This window comes from Passer domesticus, chromosome 1 (genome assembly GCF_036417665.1).
Source record: "Passer domesticus isolate bPasDom1 chromosome 1, bPasDom1.hap1, whole genome shotgun sequence".
Lineage (NCBI taxonomy): Eukaryota > Metazoa > Chordata > Aves > Passeriformes > Passeridae > Passer > Passer domesticus.
Genome location: NC_087474.1, coordinates 19,901,648 through 19,928,172, shown reverse-complemented (window position 1 = coordinate 19,928,172; position 26,525 = coordinate 19,901,648). Strand labels below are relative to the sequence as shown.

General features: G+C 38.4%; 1 protein-coding gene across 1 annotated transcript in view; it reads right to left on the bottom strand.

Annotated features, from left to right (window-relative positions):
* Window positions 1-26,525, bottom strand: part of RSU1 (Ras suppressor protein 1) — a 102,614-nt gene that overhangs the window by 31,058 nt on the left and 45,031 nt on the right. The gene's annotated exons all lie outside the window — the stretch shown is intronic.

The following is a 26,525-nucleotide window of genomic DNA, read 5'->3' as shown; positions in this document are numbered from 1 at the left end:
ACCGTGCATCTCACCCTTGCTCTGAGCCTCAGCACTGAAGAAAGGGCAGGGAACCTTGTAGCAGCTGAGGTCTTAAAAATAGCTTCCAGCCCCAAAAGCTGAATTGACCCTGAATGAATTGTAGCATCTCAGCCAGTGCAGCAGTGACTCTGTGTAGACCATGGGTCAGCAACCTTGCCTGAGTGGCATGTCAGACTGTGTGTATTCAAATCACAGAAACCCAACAGGCACCATAAGACACTCCTTCTCAGAGGAAAACAGGGCTCCTTTTATCTGTCCTCTGTGGAGGAAACTATTCCTCCAGCTCTTCCAAGATGGCAACCTGGTGGGGAGCAGGTGCCAGTGTGCTGGTTTTGCACTGGAGCCACCCATGGAAGTGGTTTTTTTTCTGAGAGGAGCTGCTGAGAGCTTCCTCTGTGCCCAGCAAAACTGACTAGTTTTGAATACTGACACTTTGTTAAACCACTAGATAGCTGAACACACCTTTATGAACACACACGTTAAAAATTAACAAACCCCGGGAAAAGCTCTCTTTCTTCCAGCCTTGAACAGGTAACGGGATGTGGCCCGGGCCAGGCCTGCTCCAGCATGGCCCATGCCGCCTGCTGGGGGCTGGGCTGGGCCCCAGCGGCCGCTGGGCAGGGGAGGCCATCGGCTGCTGAGTCCCAGCCTGGCTGATCACACCCTGGCCATTCCTCCAGAGCGGCCGCCAGGAAAAAACCCGGAGGTGGCCCCACAGCCCGTGAAGAGAGCGGCACTGTGGCTGGAACTGAACACTGCAGGGGCCGGAGACCGGCCATGAGGCCAATCCTGACACAGCCCCCCTGGGCCTGAAGATCCATCCCTGCTTTGGCCACATTTGGGATCACATGGCCGTCTGCAGGCCCTGGGCGAGATATTAACTCTTTCAGTGCACAGACTTGCAGACCTTCAATCATCCCTGGGGTGAGAGAAAAGGACAGAGTGAAGGCATGTAGAGGTCAGCAAGAAGAAGTCAAGTCCCACATGGGAGGGTTGAGGAGATGCCTCAAGTCCTGGGCTGAAATCCTCTTGGTAAGGCTATGGAGAAGACTCTTTTTTCCCTGTAACTCATTGGAAATATGGGGGGAAGAAGTGTTCAAACTGTAGATATGAGCAAAGGCATCTATGATAAAGCAAGCAGATGCTGAAGTAGCTGTGACTTCATAAGAAGTTTGAACAGAGAGAGAGAGAGAAGAGCAATGAAGACCCTTTGCCCCCAGGAAAGGAAGAAGGCGGCCTCTGTTCCCAGAGATGAAGATGATGTCAGAGATGGATAAAGAGAACCTTTGCTCTTGAACATTTACATCCTTAAAATAGCACCCCATAAGTTGACAAGACCCATAAACGCAGGTGTGGGAAAGCTGTGAAAGATGGGAGGGACTTCACAATTGCAGATTACTGGGCGGCAGCTATTCGTATAAATTAAAAGCAACGAGAGAGAACTGTTTTCTTGCGGAGAAGTCTCCATAAAATAACAAGAGGGACTCCCCTCCCTAAGAGAACTGAAGAAAGACTATTCTAGAGGTGATAAACTGACTGAATTGTTTTCTGCACATTGTCAGTGGGAAATAAAAAAGTTGTAGGGGGGAGGAGAATTCTAAAGTTTTTATCCTGATTCTTATTATTATTTTAGTCCTGTGAATAAAGTTTTCTTTATATCCTTTTAAAGATTTGAGCCTGCTTTGCCTTCCTCCTAATCCTATCTCACAGCATGAAATGAATATATTCTAGTGGGTGCACTGGTGTTTGGCCAGCACTGAACCCACCACAGCCAGAGATGCCACTTTTCTGGGACACCTCCCAGCACAGTACAACACCTCAGCTGCTCTTCTGCTAAAGGCACTCCAAGTACGTGACCCTCTGCAATTCAGTGCTGCCCTGCCCACGCCAAACAGATGCTGACATAACAGGTGGTGCCCACTCAAGTCTCAAAGCATTTCTCTTTGGTATATGTCACTCTGCTCTCCTGTCAACCACAGGTGACTTCTGCATGACCTCCTTTGAACTCCCATGACTGTGTCACTGAATAATGAGTTTTTCTGCTCACAGAGCTTTAGGTGGATCCATCTCAAATAACTAACTATCATGCATTTGCCATTAAACATGAGTACTTTGGCTGCATCCAAGGAATGTCCAGGAAATGGAAATACGGCTCCGTCCAAAAGCAAAAGTTGCCATCTGGAGGGTAGTGGTGTAGCTGGATGTAGTGCCTGGGTTAGGTGATGGCATGTGTTATGAACCACTACTGCTATACAGAGCAGATTTCTGTCAGTCATGCAGCTCCATTTCTCTTCTGTGGGAACAATGGTGAAGAGAATATGGAAAGAAACAATTTTGCCTTCAGTCAGCAGCAGAATGAGACTGGAAAGGAATGACTTGCTAAAACCCAAGCCACCTCCCTTCCTTCTTCTGTCCCAGATTATCTCTAAATTCCTGGATTATGAGAAACATTTAGTAAAGTTTCTTCTTCCACTGTATCATGTCACTAACTATTTAACAGCACTCTAACACATCATGGTTGATCATTTCCTTCCCAGAGTGGAGAGTTCAGTTCTATTTTGGCAGATTTGTATTTTTTTTTATTGTATTGTACTGTTTTCCAATAGTAATTATCTTAAGTGATTTAAGTGCCTTCCCTTCCTAACTGGGTAATGCCACTGAAAACTTATAAGCTCTGAGTTTGCAACTCCTCAGCTATTTCTGCTGTACATCTAATCTAAAACAATAAATTTTGTTTTGTCACCCAATAGACTAATTTTTCACTTTTTTGTTCAATATGATTCCAAGCTGAGGAGATTTTGTTGTATTTTTTTTGATGTGGAGTACACAAGTCACTTTTAGATACTTTTACAGGTATACATAATCTTAAACTAATAAGTATTTTGAAAGTTACAGAATAAGAAAAATTGTTTCACAGGCTTCAATTGCACAATAAACTCCTAGACAAAACCATAATTTTTATCATGACTGTCCACCTATTTACAACTTCTGCTCAACAAAATCCAAAAGAAAAAAGGCAGAATTAAGAATTTCTTTGCCTTTATCTAAATTACGCAAGTCCTTTGCATCACATTCTCCTTGCTGGGCCCATCTAGGTTGTGTTGCCCTTTCATTTAAGAACAGACTCAAGCCTTTGTTGTGAAATAAACAAACAAAAAGCATTTCCCAGAGGAATAATTTTCTCCCTCTCTAGGTAAGTCTCCCCCCTCCATCTTTACATTCCTGTATTACTCTTGAAAGACACTGACAGCAGAGTGAAGGCACTGTCAGACAAAAATTACTTCTGCAGTGGACAGGAATTCAATCTTGTAACACTACTCTTTGATCAGATAAAATTTTTGTAGACTCTCTCCTAAAATGGAAAGTATTTTTTTAATCACATTCATCTTCTGGCAAAATGAGTCTCACAATTTCAAAGGATTGCCAACAAGATGGTTTACTGGAGAGAAAAATGATAGCTACTGGCTTTTGGACTGTCAGAAAATAAAAACCCAACTAAAACATTAGCCATTCACTATTGAACAGAAAGACTACAGGAGACAAGCATTTGCCAGAATATCTCCTAAGACTAAAACCATAACTACCTGGTTTGACGTTTCACAAATAAAATGAGAGAAAAGTCAGTCTGAAGGAGAAATTGTTTTAGGTGGTAAATAGTGTTTCAGGCTAGATATAACACACTTGTGATGGTAGAACTGAACTAGTCCCACTGCAAACAAAACACTTCAGTTAAGGACAAGTGAAAATCCAGCCAGGGCTGTCCCAAAAGATCCCTGTTCTGTAACAAGTAATCCTCCACAATATAATACATTTGAACTTCACAGAACTTCACTGTTCCTCTAAGCATGCTTCACTAATGAATAAAACCACAAAAGCTGATGTATTAGCTGGTCTATTTTTTTCTCAAGGATATAAAAATACTACTGAACAATAAAGAAAACCTTAAATAGAATAAAAACTCAGGAAAATTATCTAAATAGCATTTTCCTCAGCAACACTGAAAAATAAGACTAACAAAATAAGACAGTGTATTTAAACTTTTAATTTCATTTTTATACATACTTGTTTTACCAAGCACACTTCCAGATTAAATAAAACAATGCTATTGGAAAAAGTTTACATTTGAAATATCTTTTTACTTTAAAACACTGTGACATGACAGTCAAGTTTTACGAGCTGATAAAACACCTCTGTTATTGAGTAGAACTACTCTTCAGAGCATTTCTACAACTTCATCTTTGTGTCAAACAATGCACCCAATGTGGAGTCTGACAAATAGTATCTATTTGGCTATCTCTTATATTTAAAGGGTTTAATAATATTTTGTGTAGATAACTACACTGTATACAAATTCTTTGTCATTTATTTTGATGGTGATGTATATAAAGTTTAGCGTTAGCCACAGCAAATGCAATTTTTTTAAGGAAAACCTCAATTGCTTATTCTTGAAACCTGCATTTTACACCTTTTGAGCATAAGCAGATAAATTTTCAATGTCACTATTGCCGAGATTTCCTGCTATTTTTATTTTCTACTGACAGACTACTCAAAGCTGACAAATGTTGTAGAACAGACATAGATATTAAAAGCTTCAATTTATAGCAAATAGTGACAGTTTGCTTTTTTGCTGCTCATAAACGAAAAATCTAAGAGGTGTAAACAGAGGAAAGGTGGCAACAAAACACTAAGATTTTAAAATAATTCTACAAGCAATAATGATACAGAGCAACACATCTGCTTCCATTTTGCATATACAACATAATCATATTTATGGATCTTGAAATAATAGCTCTTTTAAATTTCGCTTATATAAAAAAAAAAACAGGTACCACATGCATAAGTGAACAACAAGACCTAAAAGATAAAATATATAGTATATCTAACTATATCTTTTTGAACTGCTAGGCTTTGCTGTTAATATTGCTGCTCTTCTTTACTAAAACTGTGCTTATGTTTGATGAAGTGGTGTCTGTCACCTTTTCAGCTTCAGTCCCTAAAATGGTTATTTCTCCTGCCTCACTCCCCTCTATTCTGCCACCATAAAATGTGAGTAACAATTACCATTGAATCTTTTCAACACCCAAAAAGTTTATATCTATTTTTCAATAACCATATCAAATACTTTATTTCAGCACACAGGTCTCTCCATCTAATTAATTTTAAGACCTTTTGTACAACAGTGAGGGAGTTGTCTCAGATGCTGAGGATCCATACATTCCTGGTATTAAACACTGAATTGCTGGCTGTATGTCCTGTAAATTAATAATATTAAAAGGGACATTATGAAGGATAAGGAAGAAAATGATAGCTGCCACTTCATGATAAAGACTGTGTTGCAGCCAAGCTGAAATACTTGGTATTTATGATATCTGGCATCACTGTACTTCCCAGTTCCCACACTCTGCCTACCCTCTGCACCTGTAGGAAGTCTGAGGTAGCTGGAATATGTCAGACCTCACCTCACAAAGGACCTAAACAGGTCTGTGGATGGGCAGCTTCCCCTGCCTGATGGAGCTTAAGGTCTCCTCCCATTAGCAAAGACTACTGGCACAAGAAAATGTGATTTAGTGAGTGGCAGAAATTAAATATAAAATCATCTTCCTCTGAGATCATAAGTGAACACGTTGAGTAACTATTCTGTGACTGCAGTGTCCTGTGCTCCTGACCTGGCTACTGTGCACAGTCAAACAAGTCTGATAGTACATTTAAGTAGTTAAGAGATTTCCCCTTATTTTTTACTCCTCTTTCACTGAGAACTTTTTCCCCCACATATGCTACTCCAACAGAAGACCTGCCCATGCTTGAAAATCTGCGTTGGTAAGTCTGCATTCTGCACAGCTGACACTAAGCATTTTTGCATATTTTTTCCTGTCACTGCACTGTGAAAACTCCCATCACAAGCAAAGCACACTCTACTTTGCTCTCTAGTAAGTTAAGAATTTAAGACTAATCACTCTTCCAGAAAAATAGTTTTTACTTTTGTTATAATATGCACTTTAACTGGCCCAACAAGAGCAACAATCCTAAAGTTATAAGCTTGATGTGTCAGTTTTGGTTTTTTTCTTTCCTTTTCCTAGTGACCATCTCTGGGGAAAAAAAAAAGACCCAAACAAATAATGCTGAATAACAAAACACTGAAACATTATTTATTTTGTCTTTTCACACTGAAGTTTCCAAAGATGATTACAGAAGGCAAATTTTCAGGCTTCACTGCTGCTTCCAAAAAGTCCTCAAAGAAAAGACCTTTTGAAAGCCAAACTTGACAAGAGAAGAAAAGAACCTTGTCAGGTAGGCAAAGTATGCTGTGCCACATTTCTCTACTGCAAATTGCTATTTTTGCTTACTAAGAAAATTGGGAATTTAATGCTTGCATGCTTTCCTGATAAAGTTGTACTTTCAGTTACATGATAATATTTTAAAATTTCTTAACTTTTATTTTTATTTAACTTTATTATTTGTAATTTAACTTTTAATTTGCTTTTGAAGTAAATTAACTTCTTTCCCTTCTCTACTTATCTATGTTAAAGAGTCTTCAGGGTTGGGACAGAAGATTTTTTTAAAAATTAGAAAACCTACTTGTAGTGTCTTATGTGGAGTTCACACCTCTCTCTAGCAAAACATATGCTACGAAGTGACACGATGGGTGAAGTAAGAGGACTACAAATCCATGACAAAGGTTAAGACAATGGACATTACTGCCTTCCAATGAACTCTGCTGAGAAAGCTGAAGGAAACTGAACCTGCATTCCAGATTTCATGCTTCCTTTAGGAACAGTTACTGTTAAAGATCTCTAGCAACAAAAGAAGTCAATTTGAGAAGCTAATAATTTTTTGTCTTGTTCCTACTCAAGATGACACTTTTTTTCCTTCTTCTTCAAAGACCTGCTTGAAAATATTTCAACATTCTTCTTCAGGGAAAACCCCTCAACTTCATCCATCTTTCCTTGTAAGTGAACTTTTTAACCTTTTGACTTTGCTTGTTCCTCTGCTCTGGACTTTCTCTTACTGGTTCTCATGTTTTTGCAGCTAGATACATACCCTAAAATAGGGCTGACAGAACTGAGTACTGCAGGTACATTACTTCTTCCATGTCACGTGAGGCACCTCTGCAGTGATGTGGTGGCATACACTGACCCTCTGTGATTCCAGAGCTCATTCTGCAGATCCAGTGCTTAGCAGTCATTCCTTACCATGTATTCCTTCAGTCACTATTTTACACTCAGCTCTGCTGAACTGCAGGCTATTCTTTTCAGGACACAGTGCTATTTATATTTGAAATGCTTTTTTATTTTCCAAAATCATCAAGGATGATTTTTTATTGTAACTCTGTCTCATTTTCTGTTATCTTCTTTTCAACTCTGCTAATCACTTAATCATGCTGTCATGCCTACAGAAAACATACTTATCAAAAATCTTCATTCCCAGTTTTTCAGAGGAAAACTTTCTATACAAATTAACTGTATGACTAAACAGTCACTAGGCAAGCAACAGAGCAAATAGAAGAAAAAGAAAAACAATGTCTGATATAAATACTGATATACCTTGTCTCTGTAATTTATGGTCTCATATACTTTTTAATTTTTTTCACTTTATTCTTAGCTAGCAACTGCTATATTGCAATGTCAGGACCAAGCAGTAGAAAGGAATGTGGTAGAGCTGATACTTCTCCAAAACAAGCCAGAGTGTGGAAAAGACAGTCAGACCTGGACTATAAGATGGGGTTAGAAACAGCATCCAGGAAATCTCTGCTTCAGAGATTAGTGATACATCTGGTTCTTCCCACTGCATTACTGGCTATTCTAGGAAATCAGCCACTGCCTTTGGCTCAAGAAAACAGCTGACAACTTGAAAATGTTCTTAAACATTCACAGTCATTCTGAAGAGTTATTTTCCAATGAAGACACCTGCACTCTGATCCAGTAAAGTGCAAAAATTAACACCCAGCAGGAGTAGGCCTGGCAGGTGTAGGTATCTATAGCTATTAAATGAATTATACAACACCTCTATTAATGGGACCTGTACAACAAGCACAGCAATGACAAAGAGGGAGTCAAAGACAAGGTATAAAGCTGTAAACAGAACATAGATTGGATAATGTGAGTAAGATCTTGGGTGAACCAAGTTATCTTGAAAAGTTTTGAAAATTCTTCCACCAGAAACTGAGTAAGTTTTTGAGAAATCAGGATTTGAATCCTGATGCTATTCCCTTCACAATACTCTGATGATCTGGCCATTCTCCACTGTCCATATAGCAGAGCTTCATTTTCCTCTGCCTATGTCAGTCCTGTCCAGAAGCCATCAAAAACAATTAAATATTTCACCCTTCCTCACTGCCTTGTCCTCAATTTTTAATTTTTGATTTCTCTTTAGTTGGTCTGTCCAACTTCAACCTGATGTAAAAGGACCATCTCTTCCTCCCATCAACCCCATTCCCTCTGCCCTATCAAGGACATTACCTTTATTGCCCAATCTACCTATTTCCCACACTGTCCTGGTTTCAGCTGGGACACTTAACTTTCTTCTTAGTAGGTGGTACTGCATTTAACCCAGGATTTGTGTTGATAACACACTGGTGTTTTGGTTGTTGCTAAGCTGTGCTTACCCAAAGTCAAGGACTTTTCAGTGTCTCATGCTCTGACAGTGAGAAGCTGAACAAAAAGCTGGGAGGGAGCACAGCTGAGACAGCTGACTAAACTGACTAAAGGGATATTCCACACCACAGAGCATCATGCCCAGTGTATAAACTGGGGGAATCATCTATGAGAGACTGGTGACTGCTCACGGATGGGCTGAGCATCAGTCAGTGGTGGTGAGCAATTGTATTGTGCATCACTTGTTTCTCTTGGGGTTTCTTTCTTTCTCACTGTAATTATTACTGCTATAATAATTTTTACGATAATAATTTACTTTGTTTCAATTATTAAACTGTCCTTATCTCAACCCATGAGTGTTTAAATTTTTCCTCATCCTCCTCGCAATCCCACCTGGAACTGGGAAGTAGGGAATGAGTGAGTGCTGCAGGATTGCCAGCTGGGGATAAACCACAACACAAACAGAAAATTCCGGTTGTGCCTTCACCAATTCATGTATGAACACATCTCTTCTGATATACTATGTCAAGAATTATTTCATTATAACTCAACATTTTCAATAAGACCCCATTAATATTGTGAAGCATCTAAACAATTATCAAAAATAATAATGAAATTATAAAGCACTTTGGAAGTGTTTATTCCCTTTGACATTTTGTCTTTCAGACTCCTCAGTTCTCAAGATCAGGAACTGTCTTGTATTTTGAATAGAGTCCAGGACATTTTGGTAGCATCCAAAATCTAATAATCATAACAGCAATAAAAGCAGTAACACATTTCAGATGCAGTCCTTAGAGACTTCATGTTTCAGAGGGTTCAGCCAATTAATGGAAAAATCAATGTTGCCAGTAATTGCTTTTAGAGTCAGTTGGTTCAACTCGTTTGAATATGATGGTTATATTTCCACCCACTGGGTAAACAACCATGATGGAAAGCTCATTTGCATGGTTTTTAGAACACACCAGCACAAACTGAAGTGATCTGCATGATTTGCAAGACCTACAACATGATGTTTTTGTCAGTGCATGTGCCAACATTAAAAAAAATCTTCTCTTGCAACCCAGTATGGGAGCAGGGTATTAGGAAAAACCTAATAGAACCATGTCTTTTTAGTTTTAACATATTTTGAGATTTTTCCACCACTTAGTCAACAAAATTAGCAATCAGTAGAAATCCTAAAGTGAGACGGATGGTTTAGTTACTGTCAGTAACATGTTTCAGAGGTCTGTAACAAATAGCAGCATCAAATGAATAAATAATGTTCAAAGCCTAACAGCCGGCTTCCGTAACAGTGTGAAAATATGTAAATGTTACATGGCTTTACTCTTCAAACTGGCTCTCCTTTTGTTCCTCAGAGACTCTTCTGTCAGAATAACAAGCTAAAAACAAAATATGAATGACAAGTGCACATACTGAGCTGATTGAGAACACAGAGTCGAACAGTAACCATATTAATCTCGTCTCTCAAAGAGGCTGTGTGAATTCCAGGCAGAAATATTGATTTTGATCTAGTCTACTGCAGTGTAGATTGCTAATTGGAGCTCAAAATCTATGCAGAGTGCTTCCCTAAAAAATGGCAACTTTCAGCATTTTCCTTAGCTCAATTAGGACACCTAGAATTTTATACTTAAAACCCATTAACATTGTTAAAAGCTTCTGCTGTCACTATACATCCTTAAAAAACATCTGGTTTGTGAACTTCCAGTATATAAATAATCATAGCCTAAATATATAAGAAAACCTCAAGACTTTACTCTTAATCTGGATTTTTTCAGTGAAGTGAATATGTGGTGGGCAGGTCGATGGGGGTGATTCTGCCCCTCTGCTCGGCTCTGGTGAGGCACCACCTGAAGCACTGCATCCAGCTCCAGGGTTCTCAGCACAAAAGGACATGGACCTGTTGGAGCAGGTCCAAAGGAGGGCCAACAAAGTGATTAGCAGGCAGGAGCACCAATCCTGTGAAAAAATAGTGCAGCCTTTCAGTTCTTGAAGGCGGCCTATAAGAAAGAGGAGACCAGACCCTTTAGGAGGATGTCTTCTCACAGGACAAGGAGTAATGGTTTTAAACTAAGAGGATAGACTCAAACTAGACATCAGGAAGGAGTTTTTAACAGTGAGGATAGTAAAGTGATGGAACAGGTTATCCTGCCAGGTGGTAGATGCCCCATCCCTGGAAACATTAAAGTCAGGTTGGGCATGGCTCTCCCTGAACAGTATCTCTCCTACAGCCTCTTGGGGGAGGCTGCTGGGCTCAATGAATCAGAGGTTTACCACAGAAAGTATTTTCCTATGTCCTTAGGATGCCTACTGTCAAATAGGAGCTGAAGCAGTCAAAACCACAGGTCATATTAGCCACAAATGAATGATGCTGTAAAAGTTTTATCAGAAAAAAACCCCAATATTATTTGTCCAAAAAAGGTCAAGAATCATTATTTTATATCTAGCTATGAAAAACTCTCAAGCTACTAAATTAAACTGAAACAAATGAATGATGCTGTAAAAGTTTTATCAGAAAAAAACCCCAATATTATTTGTCCAAAAAAGGTCAAGAATCATTATTTTATATCTAGCTATGAAAAACTCTCAAGCTACTAAATTAAACTTTCATTTAGAAGTTTCACTGTGAAAGGCTAGGGGAACAGTTACCTAAACTCCAATTAGTGCTGTATCCCGTGATTTTCACACACTAATTCACAAAGGCCCATTTTAATTAAAGGAAAAACGCCAGGTCACTTTTGTTGGCATCATTAGGTGGAAAAACCTCCAAAGACACCCAACAAACCAACAGCAAAAAAAAACAAACCAAAAACCCAGCAGGCACAAGCAGATGTTTACCACTCTCTAATGCTGTAAATAACAATTACATTAAATTGAAGTTCAGGAACAAGGTCCAAGGTTTGAGCTAGTGTTACTCTTTACTGACTCTTAAAGTTTCTGAAATTGTAACAGCAAGAGCATTAAGCATTTCCCCTCAATAGAGTAGGTTCACAGGAAACCAAAGGATATACAAAAATTGATGACAGTATCTCCTTGGCTGCTATTACAGAAGGACTGACCAAGGGTAGTAGTTATTAGCCCAAATTGTCCATTATGTTGGTTAAAAAACAAGACTGAAAAACTTCCAGCCTTCCCTGGTAAAATTGATGTCATGTTGTTCTGAGAGGGAAAAGGGCTGTTTGCCCTCTGAAGGAGAAAGGAAAGGTTAAGCTTTCCAAGTGGTCCATCTTTCATCCCCAAAACAATTGTGCTGACAGTAAACCATGAGCCTGCCACCACCTGGAGACTCACAGGTAGCAACAAGTGTCACTGCTTGCAGAGACTTAACAGAGAAATTAATACCACTGGCTGGCTATTAGCCTGTAAATGCAAAGCCATCCTGGTCTCTCAGTAGCTTCCAGCCAGTCTGCCTCTTTTTGTGCTGGATATCCATTGAGAGACACCTTCTAATTACAAAACCCTCAGAAAGTCCATCAAATATCTTTTATCTACACCGCTTGTGCTGGCAGAACAGATGGAAGAGGGGCTGTTTGGAGAGCCATGTGCTTCTCTCAAACTGCCACCCAACCAAAGGTGTAAAATGTTGGACTGCACACAGAGAAAATCCTTTTGCTAACCACAGACAAACACTCTTACACAGACAGTTTGAGGCAGGTCAACCCTCTCAAATCAGTGTGTGGTTTGACATTCACTGCTCCTGAGCTCTAAGGTCTCAGAATACAGTCACTTCAGGTATTTTTCTTGCCCACCTTTTTCTTGCCCACTACAGCAAAAACTTCCAGTAACCACCATATGAACACTGATTTCTGCTACATCACTTCAGAAAAGCACACCAGGCATACAAAGCATTAGAACAAGTTGGGAAGAGTCACAGGGTTAATTTGTGAGAGGAGCTTTTGTTCTGCCCAAGAGAAAATGAAGTTGAATAGTGAACTTTTATGATCCTACTGTTCTGAGCCACTGTATCACGTGTTGCGTAAAGGAAAAAGACCTTTCATAGCATCCTGCTGAACAGTCAAAAGAGAAGGCAGCCCCCACAACCTGGTACATCACTCCTAAACATTTGAACACACGAGCTAAATGAATAAACATCAGTGTGGAAAAATATTTTACTTAGTTTATGTAAGGATGAGCTCAGACAAGAGACAGATAAATAAGCTGGCCAAAAAGGAAATTTTTTGGATTTCTCCGTATAGATACTTACACTTGGTCAAGGCAGCAGAGGTCACAAAGCTGTTTGTCATGCAGATTTTTCATGGTTAATTTTTACACTGATCTGTTTGGTTTTTTCTTAAATTTTTTTATATTTAATTATAAACAGGAATTAAGTGTATTTCAGCAAGACATGAAATAGTAATACCTAAAAAGGGTCTGTTCCTTTATTCAGCACCAAGACATTTATCAAATGCAAAGTGTTCATCACATGGTTTGCACCCAATTTTATTAGATTCTAATTGTTTTTGACAGCAAACAAAAAAAATTTTGCATCACCATGCAAATGGCAGCACAGTAACCTATTTTGAAGTATTCACCACAACGCGAAAGATTTCAGCTACAGTGTCAGACACCTCCAGCTTCATACAACAAGACCCAAACAACTTACAACTATTCCACACTGCAAATGTGGAAATGTTTTAAGCTGTATTTTTCTTTCTGAAAGCCAAACCTTTTCTTCTTGCAAATTACATTAAAAGAAAACCCCCAAAAACAATGTGGTTGGCAAATTAAGATACACAGTATGCATCACCTTAGGCTTCCTTATTCATACTACTACAGGCAGACTTTTTCATTTGAATTCTATTGGAAAAAAAGATGTCTGGCCTGTGTACACAAATTAACCAATGTTTATAGACCAGACACCAGAAAAGGTAAACAGGACTATCTTAAAGCCACTCTAATTGCACATCATGTTGGTAGAAAGCCTCCCCATCCTGCTTCTTTTATTTCAGCAAAAGTTTGTTGCCCTGACAAACCTGGGGGAGGTGTAAGACACCACACACTCCATAGGTATATAATTGATTTTTGTAACTTTGCTAGGACATCCGTGGGTAAGCCATAAAAATGCATTATAAACATGTTTCACCACCATATGATATTTTTTAAAGAACCAAGCTGGAGAATGGATAAGCCCATAGAATTTAATTACATGCATAGCCCTAATTTTTCAATGTATATCCCTTTTTCATCTAAATAAAACATTTTTTAAAAAGAACAGCAAACAATTATATATAGAAAACATGTACTGCTACTAAACCTTTTGAAAGTATTCTTAAATGCAAACTGCAAATACATGTTTTTAACAGATGCTGATAGGGGTTTTGGAAAATGCTCCATGGATCATTCTGAAATTTAGAAAAATTTCCAATATAATGTCATAATAAAATGGGTAAGAAAATGTATTGAAGCAAGACATAAGAATAGAGCAGTTCATCTAGACTGCAACCAGTTATGAATAATTTTAATAAATATGCAAAGACTACATTCTGCCACATCAAACAGCTAGTCAGTTGTAAACTTACAATACATTTTTAGTCTATAGTATGTGTGTATTTAGAATTACATAACTAATGATTATCTTCATGAATACAGTAATTTGGATTCTGCAATATCTACATTTTGCATCAGTTCATACCATGATTAATTTTGATAATCTCAGTATTTTACCTATGAATATTATTTTTACAAATTTATTTTTAACACAGTTTTTAAAAAAAATCATGTCAACAGGCTTCTGCACTTCAATGCCCATTGTTTTCTAAATCTATCCCTCTCCTGGCAAAGAATGAATTGGAACTGAGTTAATGGATGCATTTACTGAACAATAGGTAATTTCAGCACTAAACTAAATATATACAGGGAAGTAGGAGAATATCTATAGACAGGTGAGTGTGTAGAGACACATACACCACAAAAATATAAACCTTTTAGATTTCTACCTCTATCACAGGAGGTGTTTCACCTCACCTTAATCCAGACTCCTTACTTTTGCAATACGTATTCTCTTCAATGTTCATGTACATGTCAATGTACAAATGTTTAAGGGAAAGTAGCCTTTCTGATTCTCTGCTCCATTGTCTGAAACATGGAGAGGAAGATTTGGTGTGAAATACATCCTAGTATTATCTAATACCACAAATCAATCCTTTACAGGGAAATCAGAATTACTAATGTTCACACTTGACATGAGGGTCTCATTTTCTTACACAGAAATGCTAATACCTTCTTCAGTGAGGAAATAATGAAAGTGACTCACACTACTTACTTTGTGAACACAGGTAAACCTGACTCTAGCAAACAAAAGATTTAAAGTATTAAAACTAAACATTTACCTTAATGAAGCACTGGAACTAAGCTGATAAATAATTGTATAAATTAGTGGATACAGGAGTTGCCAAGCAAAGGGAATATGAAGTTTCAATTAATGTCTGGCATTTATATGCTGACAAGCAAATATTACTGAAAGAAAATAATAAAGTAGTGCAATACTTAAAAAGAAGCAACCATCAGTACAGCCATAACTCAATGGGAATCCCAACACAACACCAGCGTGTAAAAGGTCATTGTTTATCTTTGCAAACTGAAGTGTCAAAATATTTATGATTGCTCAAGTCACTGTCACTAGTCTAATAAGATGCATCTGTGGGTTTCACGTTGGTTGATAAGAAACTTTACCTGCAAACTCTCCTCCACAAAAAAATGTGGGATGTACAGAATATTGCAATGCTTAAACACATATTTGCGCCATCCAAAGCTATAAATCTGTGCAGTGAATCACTTGGATTTGATACACCTTTAGCAGCCAGATTTTGACCACAGGCACACCTGAATCTCTAGGGCAATCTAGTTGGTAGAATGTCATCCTGTGAACAGGACTGTACTTAAGAGGAAAGCAGGAAAAAACAACATGAGATTAAAATCTCATTATAGTATGCATCTACACAATAGTCTCAAAACTGAAGCAAAAAGTAAACAAATTAATCAAAACCTAAACTGTGAAATACCAGACTGAATTTGCAAGAATTTCACCTGCAGAAATAAACTATTTTGTTTCAATTCCCAGAGTGAAACTGCAAATTAAAGTCAACCAACAAACAAAAAAAAAGAAGAGTCAATATTACTAATTAAAAAACAAAAAAACAAAAAAAGCAAAATGGCTCAGCGAAGAAATCTGTAGGCAATATAGCATAATTTGATGTACCAGTGTGTTAAACTGTTTTTGAACCACCTCTCCTAGTTATAGCAGAAGTATCACACCAGAGGCCACCTCAGATGTATCAGGGCAGGCAGAGCAAGTATCCAAATATGCCAAACAGAATTCACCCTCAACAGCTTCCAATAAAAATGCAAGGTGCAAGAGACAACCTCATGAAAACGAAAACACCATCTGTCCCTCAAGTTCTCCAAATCAGAGCAGCTCTTGACTCTTTCTGTCAGTGGTTAGTGCCATGGAAGGGGCTGTGGGATCTTGGACCTAAACTCTGTTTGATCTCTGTGTGCTGTAGAGTAGATCTTTATGCCTTTGTCCTGTCTATGGCACTCAAGGAAATCCCAGTGAAGCTGGGGAAACCAAGCCCTCCCTAGGCAGATTTCACACTGGGGATGAAGTGAGCTGAGTTCCCAGTGAAGGGAACAAACAGAACTGTGTGCTACATCACTGGTCTCCACTGACTGGCTGATTTCTTAGCAGCCATCTGACCTGCCAATTCTCCACTGCAAAATCAACGCAGACCCTTGTCTACTGGTATGGTTTTTGGGAGGTTATGGACCTGAGGTGAAGACAGTTTGTTTTGAGATCTCTGAAAAACTATTAAATTTACATATGAGATCTGTGACAGACATGGAACTGGGACTCTATCCCACACTTTGTCAGCTTCTGGATACCTCTCCAGTTTAAAGAAGTACTGGAAACTCAAATGCCCACTCCACCATTCATCCAGTGGATGCTTCCAAATTTACTCTAGAAAATTTACTCATACTGTGTATGTATTTCAAGCAAATTTCTTAAGCCACTGTCCAAACCACAGCCTTTAATTCAATTAATTTAACAGTTCTTTTAACTGTAGTTTTATATTTCCTACCAAAAAACTGTCTCAAACATGTAGCAGTCCAAACCCCAGTCTGCCTTAAAATCAGGACCAGAGAAGGTTAGTTCTTTCCATTCTGAATGAAAATACTACTGAGTAGCAGCCACATAAAAAGTACACAGAGAGGGCTCATTATTTTGACATGTTAATGACAAATACAATAGTTTAGAAATTCCAGGTCTCTTTATAGATTTGTCCCAAGAATAAAAGAGAAGATAAAAATCTACTCTTCAAGAAAGATTCACACAGATGAAACTGTAAGTAGGCCAGCAAAGAAAGAAAATGCGCAGCTGCAGTCAGATGTTAGCATTGACTACTGGATAGAATCAGTAAGTTTTAAAACCACCACAGCTTTAAAGCTGTATCTAGAAGAGAAATAAGAGAACTGTATCTAGTTACCTTACATACACAGCAAAGTGAACAACACACAGCAACCATTTTCAGCCATAACTCACTTAACTGGAAGCAGACCAGTGAGGCAAACATTAAAGGCTATAAGACAAGAGCATTTCTGTAAGTAGCTCATCCCACAGGCAGCCTTATTTTCAGTCTCACTTAGGACCACAAACACAGAAAAACATAATGCTGAAGTTAAATATGTTTTTCCTGGAAAAGCACGCATTGAGTGGAATAGGCAACAGTAGGGTTTCTTTTGTATTGTTCACAGTTCTGCATCACTTGGTAGCCATCCAGAAACATCCTTTCTCATTATTAACACAGAATAAATTCAATCTCCCTTCAGTTATTTTTTATTATACAAAACATATGAAAGCTACCTACAAGAATTCCATTAATGAGACTTGTGTATTTTCAGCATCGCCAGATTCATGTGAAATATAGGCTGTCAGAACTTCCTCCCTCCCCTATTTTCTGAACAAAAAAAAACCCCAGACTTCCAATTAGCTTACTGATGCTGGGTGGGGTTAATTTTTCAGTTCTTAAAAGCACTTGTATTCTCTTTATAGAAGGTCTGCTTCATTGGTGCATGAAACAGACTCAGGTTCTCCTCCTCATGCCTTTGGACACATGGCTGAGGGGCTGATGTAACCAGCCCCTGGAGCTTAAACTTGCTTCAGCTGGGCCATCTCTGCAGTGGCTGCACTGCTGCTCTCTGGGCTAGTGCTGGCTGTCAGGCACTGAGGTCAAGGAGGTAATTCAGACTAGAACTGCCAAAATAAGTTTCTGGCTGTATCAGCCCCTGAAAACCCTTGCTTCATGGTCACATAAGAGCCAGCACCAGCTGGGGCACACAGGAGCCTGGCAACAGCAACAGTGGAGCCCAAGGGCCCAGACATTCCCCTCTGGGCCACAAGAGCATGGCTTAGTTACTTGGTGAACTGTCTTGGTCCCTGAGGTGCTCAGTTCACTATAGGGACAAACTGAAGTGACTCTTTGTTCTTGTGACTGCTTCACTCATATCTATCTATCTATCTATCTATCTATCTATCTATCTATATCTGTATCTATGTATGTGTGTATGTATGTACATAGAAAAAAAGAAGAAACATCCTGCACTAAAGGTAGCAACTGTGTCATGGTCATGAGTATTTTGATGAAAATGCAAGCAGAACATCTGACTCTAGCACTAAATGCAATACACAAGTGTCAAAAGCATGTAGTCTTGAATGATCTTTTACATGCCACTTTGTTCACCCTATTAAGATGCTACTTGTTTCTTTGATTTATCTGATAATAAATTTTTTATGACTAGTGAGTCTCATAAAAATTGCTCTGGTGCTGACTACTTTGATTAATAAGACCAAAGAATCGAAACTGTCAGAAATTCATGGGCAAGAGTAAATTACTGCCAAACATAGATTTAGATATTCCATAAAATATAGACTAAAAAAGGTTGATTTGGTAATTTTATCTTGCATCAATTTGCTTGATATAATTTATATTCAGGATCAGCACTGTCATTCCTTGCACACCTTTTCTTTTTTAAAAGTCAACAATAGTGTAAATCTGAATTTTGGAGAAATGAAGAGGAGACAGAACATCCCAATACCCAAAACTCACATTTGGAATTTAGCTTGGAAGTTGTATCTACTTGAGAGATTACTAAAACCCATGTTCTAAGAGCTGCAGCTTTTTTAAGCAAAATCTCTTTCACATTAAGAATCAAAACTGCCACACATATATTCGTGCCTAAATTCTATTCTTCTAGAACTGTGATCTTTCTTCCTTGGTGTCTTTGTCGGTAGCAGGTTCTTGCAACACATCTTTGAAGAGTTCTGGATCCTGCTGTCTTATCTTGTATGATTCCCAAAACATTTAATGTGCAGAAAGCACCACAGAAGTAGACACTGAAGCAGGTCAGAGGTAGCAATCTGGGTACATGTGAATACAGATCAAGCATATCCTCCTCCTACCAAGAGGAACCATACTTACAGCACTGGGTATAGGATTGGCTCCATTTACTTCTGCCTATATTTACCATCCTGTGACAGCAATTTGGTGCAAGATGTATTTTTGTGGGATTGAAATCCTACCTGATCAAAGATTACTACAGATAACCAAAAGGATTTAGGGAATCACTGTTCCACATTCAGTGAAACAAATGCTACTGTTTACATTCAGCACTGGAGACAGCTTCTTAAAACATGTGGCAAAACTATGAAGAGGGCTAATACTCCTGCATTTCTTATTATTGCTTTTGTGAAGCCAGAGCAAATGAAACGGTCAGTATGCTACGTAATCCTATTTACCATTTATGCTCCTGTACACTTCACTTTAGACTACAACTTCTTTTTCCACTCAAGTGCAATAAAGAAAAATTACAGGGTATTTTTTTCCTGGTATATTTGATAATGATTTTCAGTATAGTAGATTTTCAGAGTTCAATAATTAAAGTGGTTGGGTACAGAATACAAACAAAGACATCCAAAGCTGTAGTCAAAAGGTGTTGACTATACAGGACCTAAATTTGACTATACCCAGCTTTAAGAGTAGGGCATTTCTTGTTCGGTCAGAGGAAACCATTGAAATGCAGGACTGAAAAATCCTGTGTCATATAGAGCAGAAATTCTTGCTTTTCAGATTATATTTTTCAAAACAAGTTAATTTTAATGACAAGAATTTAAAGTGAAATCTCATCATAACCATTTTCCACACTGTGGTTTAGGTGTACGGGGCTGTAAAAGTGCATATAAATGGGATGACAGTGATACCTGCTAAAATAAAATCATGGCTTTAAAGAAGTTTATCAGAGCTTTATTACAAGTGGCTACAACAAATTACACCAGAATAATTCCAACCTCAGCCTTCCACTGGATAAATAGTTGATAAAGGCAATCATAAAATTAGGGATGCCTCTCCATCTAGCTGATAGTCCTCACCAGAAGGGTAAAAAAATTGCTAAAGATCACACAAAACCCTGAAATAATGTGAAACTGAAGGAAGAAACTGGAGTTCAATAAAAACCAGCATGCAATAAAACAGATATGACTGCATAGAGAATAGAAATTGCAGACAGATCTGCTTGATTATAAAAGCGCCACTTTTAAATTTATTTCTCAAATAAAACCAGCAAATGTGTGCAGTAACTCTTCTTGTTTGGTTATAAAGAACCAATCTGAAGAAGAAAACAAGAAAGAAAATCAACTGAATTTTGAAGATTACGAAGGGTTAAGAGACCACTATTTACTGTTAGCTTCACCATTTTACCAGAAACACCTTATTAAGTGGAATTACTCCTCAAGTAGTATTGTTCTGTCTGACATTTCCAACTTATTCTTTGTTCTCTTGATGTCGCAAGGATTTTCTTTAAAATGCTGGATTGTTTTTTGTTTTTTTTACCTACTGTAAAATCCAAATTCTGTTCCCTGCAATATCCTCTCCAACAGACAAAAAAACCCCAAAACAGAACAAAACAAAAATCGAAAAACAAAAAAAACCCAAACCACAAAAAAAACCAAACCCCACAAACAGAGAACCTAAACAAACAAACAACAACAAAAAAAAAAATCCAAAAAACCCCCAAAAAACCACCAAAAAACCCAAACCCAAAAACCAAATAAAAAACCCAAACAAGATTAGGTGAGCTACCCTCAAAGAGTACCAGCCCAATTTCTGAAGTGCATCTCTTTTGAGCATACTGCCTTTGGTTAGCAACAACACCCCTCAGAAATGTTGAGAGAACCCCCTGAATCCCTAGGAGATGATGGACCCACCATGCCCACAGCAGTAAGAGCAGCAGAACACTACTGGATACAAGGCCTCACCAGAACTGTGGCAGTTCTGGTAAAGTCTAAAATCAGGTAATAGATCACTACCTTTGGATACTACACATCTTAAAATCCATCATGGACTGTACAATAACCTTCATGCTGAGATGCTGCTCTAAAACACAATCTCCCAGAAAGCATCCTGAGGCAATTGGAGCACAATAAAAGAAAAATGAATATGTTACTTTCCCTGGAAGCTTGCCCTAAGTTGTGCCTTGCTTCCTTTCCTTATCTGCTTGACTTCTGCTCTCAAATAATCGAGGTGTCTGTATTTAAACACATTTTTAACATCCCTTTAGAACTACTGATACCAGAATGAATTCAGCATCAGCCCCAGCTGATGTGAGATTACTGAGTATGGGAATAAGAATTTACTACTTACCACATCAGCTGGGGCTGATGCTGAATTCAGCCAAATCTTTCAGATGTAACACTGAACTGGGAGCTGACAGTGCACTTTGGTTATGATTATTTAAATGTTTTTTAGTGTTGACTGCATTCTGGAAAGATGTATCCACTTTTTTATCTCCTCCTGCAAACCTAACCACACCATGTGGTATATCTTGCATATATTATTCACAGATATGTAATTCTTCATTAAACTGCTTAAAAATACACTGTGTACAGGCACAGTTCATTAAATGACCCAGGACAGCCAGTACCTTCACTGTCATCTTTCACCAACTTCCAGGTCATCAAAAACAACTGTGTATTTGCCTCCAAATACCTGAGGAGAACATTTAATGACTCCAGCTCAGATCTCTGCAGACCTCACCAGAAACATTCTGTTTGGTAATTGTCTCCCAAGACCTATCAGGGTGTTGATAATTCTTAATGTTTTATTGAAAATATGCAGTGCTCATTTTCTACTGACAATGTGGTGTAGCTGTACAAGCTAAATGCCCCATAAAATTCTATAGTTAGAGAGTTGCCTTGACCAACCAAACTTACAATATTTATAATATTTACTATTTCTTTAGGAAAAAATGCTCAAAATCATAGTCATACTTCATAGTAAGTGACTACAGTCGCTTTCTTTATATCATCACTAGCAGAATCCCATGTCTCTTCCTCACTATTTAACCCAAAACTAATTTCAGAGTAAACTAGTTCATAATACCCAGTTTGGTGTATTCACCTTCCTTGATGCTGGAAAGATACTAGTACTTCTGTCACTTTTGGGGTCTTTTATTGACACAATAATTTAATGAAGATGGAACTTGGGTGAGTCCAGACTCTGCTGGTCAAGTTTTCTAAACCTTCTGGGTACATGCCCAGGGGCTTGGATGTTTAAAGCCATTTCTCACAACAAAATGTGGGTCAGGCATCTACTTGAGGGACTGAGAAATAACTCATCTTCCCTAAATTATCACCCAGCTTGCTCTGAACAGAAGCTTAAAAGAACATGACTTTCCTTCCCTTGTCATTATTAATAATCTATCAGAGTTCAGAAAAGAGCCCATTTAGTTTCCAAGATTTATCATAATCAGATAGTTACAAGCAGTCTCTCCAATGCGTAAGAGATAGATCCCACTTTGGATTGTCCCTTTCTCTCACTGCAGAAACTTGTTTCAATCTCCTCTGTCATTTTTCCCTGCCCAAGGTGCCAATTGCCTGCATCTGCACATCTCACTCTGCTTGCCTGCTTACACCCCAAGGTTCTAGGGGATCTAAGAACCTGTTCTCTTGGCCAGGTCCTTGACCTGTGGTTTACCAGTTTCTTTTGCACACCTCTACTTACAACTTATTTTGGATTTATCATAATTACCACTGATTTTTAACTTAGCTACTGATCTTGCCTTGCCCTATAGTTTGATGCAATTATGTAATGTTTCCCTATGCAAACTCTACTACTGTTTCCCTAGCTTTGGTTTCAGAAAGTCCTCAGCTTCTGCATTTAACTCACTTCATTCCAATTTCACTTCTAACATAGCTCCAGCTGTCTGCCCCAGGGACATAAACTCTAGGTTATCATCCTTGACATGGCAAATGGATTACTCCATAATATTCTAAACTTTATATAAAGTTCATATCAAAGGGAACAGAAGCATCAGTAGTTACACCAATATTTATATGTGCAGTATCTATATCTGTCAGATACATCAGTGATAGCTTTGGTTTTATTACATATCCATCTTAGCAATATATAAACAAAAATATACAGACATAGTGTTTTTATTGTTTATCTTTCAACATGGGTTCCAGTTAGCTCTTCTTTAGGGAAGAGTTACAGATTTGCATGTAAATGTTGTTTAAAGATGTCAGGACTCTGAGTCATCTATTTTCTCTGTTGGAAATAATGTACTAATATATTTATCAATTTTTAAAATACAGCCAATAAATACAACATGTGGTTGGAATACCAATCAGCATTTTCATATAAAATATACAGTACCATGTCCTCAATACAACAGAACCAAACACAGATGACATTTTTATATTTCCCCACATCAGGCTGATAATAGATTTTTATTGGTAAATTTAAATTTTTTTACTGGTATATGATCAAAATGTGTGAATCAGGACTATTAACATTTGTTTACTTCTCAGCTATGATGGATCTTGCTTCTTGCCATCCTTTGAGAGGAGCTTAATTTGTCATGAGCTCATCTTCACAGGAGATGTGCCATCTCAGAGATTCCCACCTAACATAGATCACTGAGGTCATCTTTTTTCCACTACCTTTACCCAGTCTTTGAAACCATGCTAAAATAAATGAGGTCACAGCTACCACTGGCACAGATGTTACATCCATGTCAGGGGTCAAACAGTAAAGATGCCAGGCTAAAAAGTCACTGAAATAGTTGAGCTCCAGCAATGGAATGTTGGACACACAACACCACCTTAATTCTTGTACAGGCCCAGGACAATCAGAGTGCAAATGAGAAGGGAAAAGAGGTGCTCACTAATGGTGCATGCTGTGAGTGTATGAACATGAGCAATCCCTCTAGGAACAATGAGAACACTGGTTCTAGAAGTATTTGTAAAGCTTCATCTAAGAGAAAACTAATGGATGAAGCCTTCTATTCCGTTGTCCTGGTTTTGTCTGGGGTATAGTTAATTTTCTCCCTAGTACCTGGTACAGGACAGTGTTTTAGATGCAGGATGAAAATAATGTTGATAACACACTGATGTTTTGCTTATTTCTGAGCAGTGCTTGCACTGAGCCAAGGACTTTTCAGTGTCTCATGCTCTGAACATGAGGAGCTACACAGGAATCTGGGGAAGGGGGGTGAACACCTCTGGGACAGCTGACCAAACTGGCCAAAGGGATATTCCACACCCCAGAACAACCATGCCCAGTGTAGAAAGCGGGAGGAGATGGCCAAGAGGGACTGACTCCTGCCCAGGGAAGGGCTTGGCCTTGGTCAGTGGATAGTGAGCAATCGTATTGTGCAACACTTGTTGGGGTTTATTATTCTTTTTTTTTTCATTACTATTATTATTATATTTTAATATCAGTAGTATTATTATATGTACTTTGTTTCAATTGTTGAATTGGCCTTATCTCAACTCAAGCTTTTTCCCTTTCTGATTCTCCTCTCCATCCCACAGGGTGTAGGGGAAGGAGTGAACAGCTGTGTGCTTCTGAATTGCTGTCTGGGGTTAAACCACGACCTCCACAAACTACCAAAGAATACTGGAGACAAAATCAAAGAAAAATAAAGAAGGTAAATGACATTTGTTATGGCCTGTATTTCTTCACAAGGCAGGGTAGATCCACACTATCCAAGTTCTTTAAATCTTTTCTGACCTCTGCAGATCATACAAACAGCTGAGGTGTATGATGGAGCTCTGCTGAATCAGATCTACAGATGTGTCAAGCAACTGGTCTGTGTTCTTCCCTATGATCTTTATTCCCCCAAGAAGTACAGAATACAAATCATTCGAAATTACGCCTGCAATCAACTGTGCCCAGTTCTTTTTGGCACAATCACAAGATTAGACAATGACTGGGTAATTTAATTTTACTTAGATATAGCCAAAGAAAAGCATTTTCTCTAGGTATCTCTACAGCCTAAGTGCAAAAAAATGTTAGTAAGATTTTGATAACCCAACATTATTTTTTCCTAATGAATATACAAGTTATATAATAACAATTGTTAAGTTATGAAAAATTGTCAGTAATTATAAACTACTGCACAAAACTGCCATACATGTTTACTTAAACAGGTTATTAAATGGAGGAATATGCATAATTATTTTTCATATTAACATAAAACAGAGCTTTGCCTCCTTCAGTTTAGTATCAGTGGCACTGTGCAATTATCTGAATATATATGGGGGTGTCATCAGAATTTTTGACTCAGCTATCAGGAAATGTGAATGCAAGGTCTGCCTACATCACAGACACGCTGTCCTCTGCCATAGGTAATCACATCATGTACTCCTGCCCAACTGATCTGGGCTCACTGAAACAAGAGTTTGGCCTTAATTTCTTCTGTTGGAAGACTATTTCTGTCAGAAGCTTATTTACTACCTTGCTCCCTCCTATCAAATACACACCTGACCAGCTTATTTATATTTGTTCCTATGTCCACCATTTTTTTATGTCTTAAATGAAGTTTCTTCCTCCCCCTCTCCCTTCCAACGACAGCCATGAGCCCTGTTATCAGGCTTGACTTTGCTAAATAAATAAAATACCTTTTAAATTTCCTCTTATTTCTTCATTCATTTCACTATCCTATACAGAGTGCCTGTACCTGCCTGAATTCACCTTTCATGAACATAATGACCACAACTGTGAAATGTTTCCTTTTCTGTACTGGAAAATTTCCACTCCTTTAGCCAAGCTCTGGGGATTGTGCTTATCTTTCTCTCCCCCTCACTCCAGCATATCATACCAGTGGCTCGCCTGTAACTAATACACCCAAGCCTTCCTCTTTGTTTGCTAATTCTTACTGTGTGGTATGCTGATTCTTTTCTATGCTGCTAGCTTTGCACCATCAGCAAACTAGTTTAAGTATTCCTGCTTTTTGTGCTAGCATAAATAAATCAGATTCTTAGAGGTCCTAGACTGTGCTGCACAAGTAACACCATTTCAGGACTATGTCCCTTCATATCAGTTCAACCTGATGATGCCTCCATATCAACTGCTGCCAATTCCCACTTTCTCAACATGCTTCCCAAGAACCAACATATGGATTCTTCACTTGTTTGACCTCTTTTCCACTCCTCAATAGGTGTTTTTACTGATTATCGTTTTTACATCATTGGACAGCACCAACCACACAGCTGGCTTAACTTAAACAGGCTTAACAACTGTGCAGTAAGATCACCAGTTATTTCAAGATACTATTTGTATTCTAGTGCACTACTCTGAGTATCCTGCCAGTCTCTTTGAGCTATTAAAAATAAATCCTGAAATATTCTTCATTAATGTAATCCAGAAGAAGAATCTGCTCATTCACGACCTGTGTCTGCTGCCCTGGAAGCAGCTGCTGCATAATACTGGGGTTCAGTACAACAACTCATTCCCAAGAAGCTGGGGAGATTGTCTCTACACAGAGGGCTGAATCAAGAGTGGATTTTTCCACACTGTCACTGCTGATGAAATGGGGTTTTCAATTGCAATGCTCAGCACAGAGCACCCTGCCCAGGGAAGC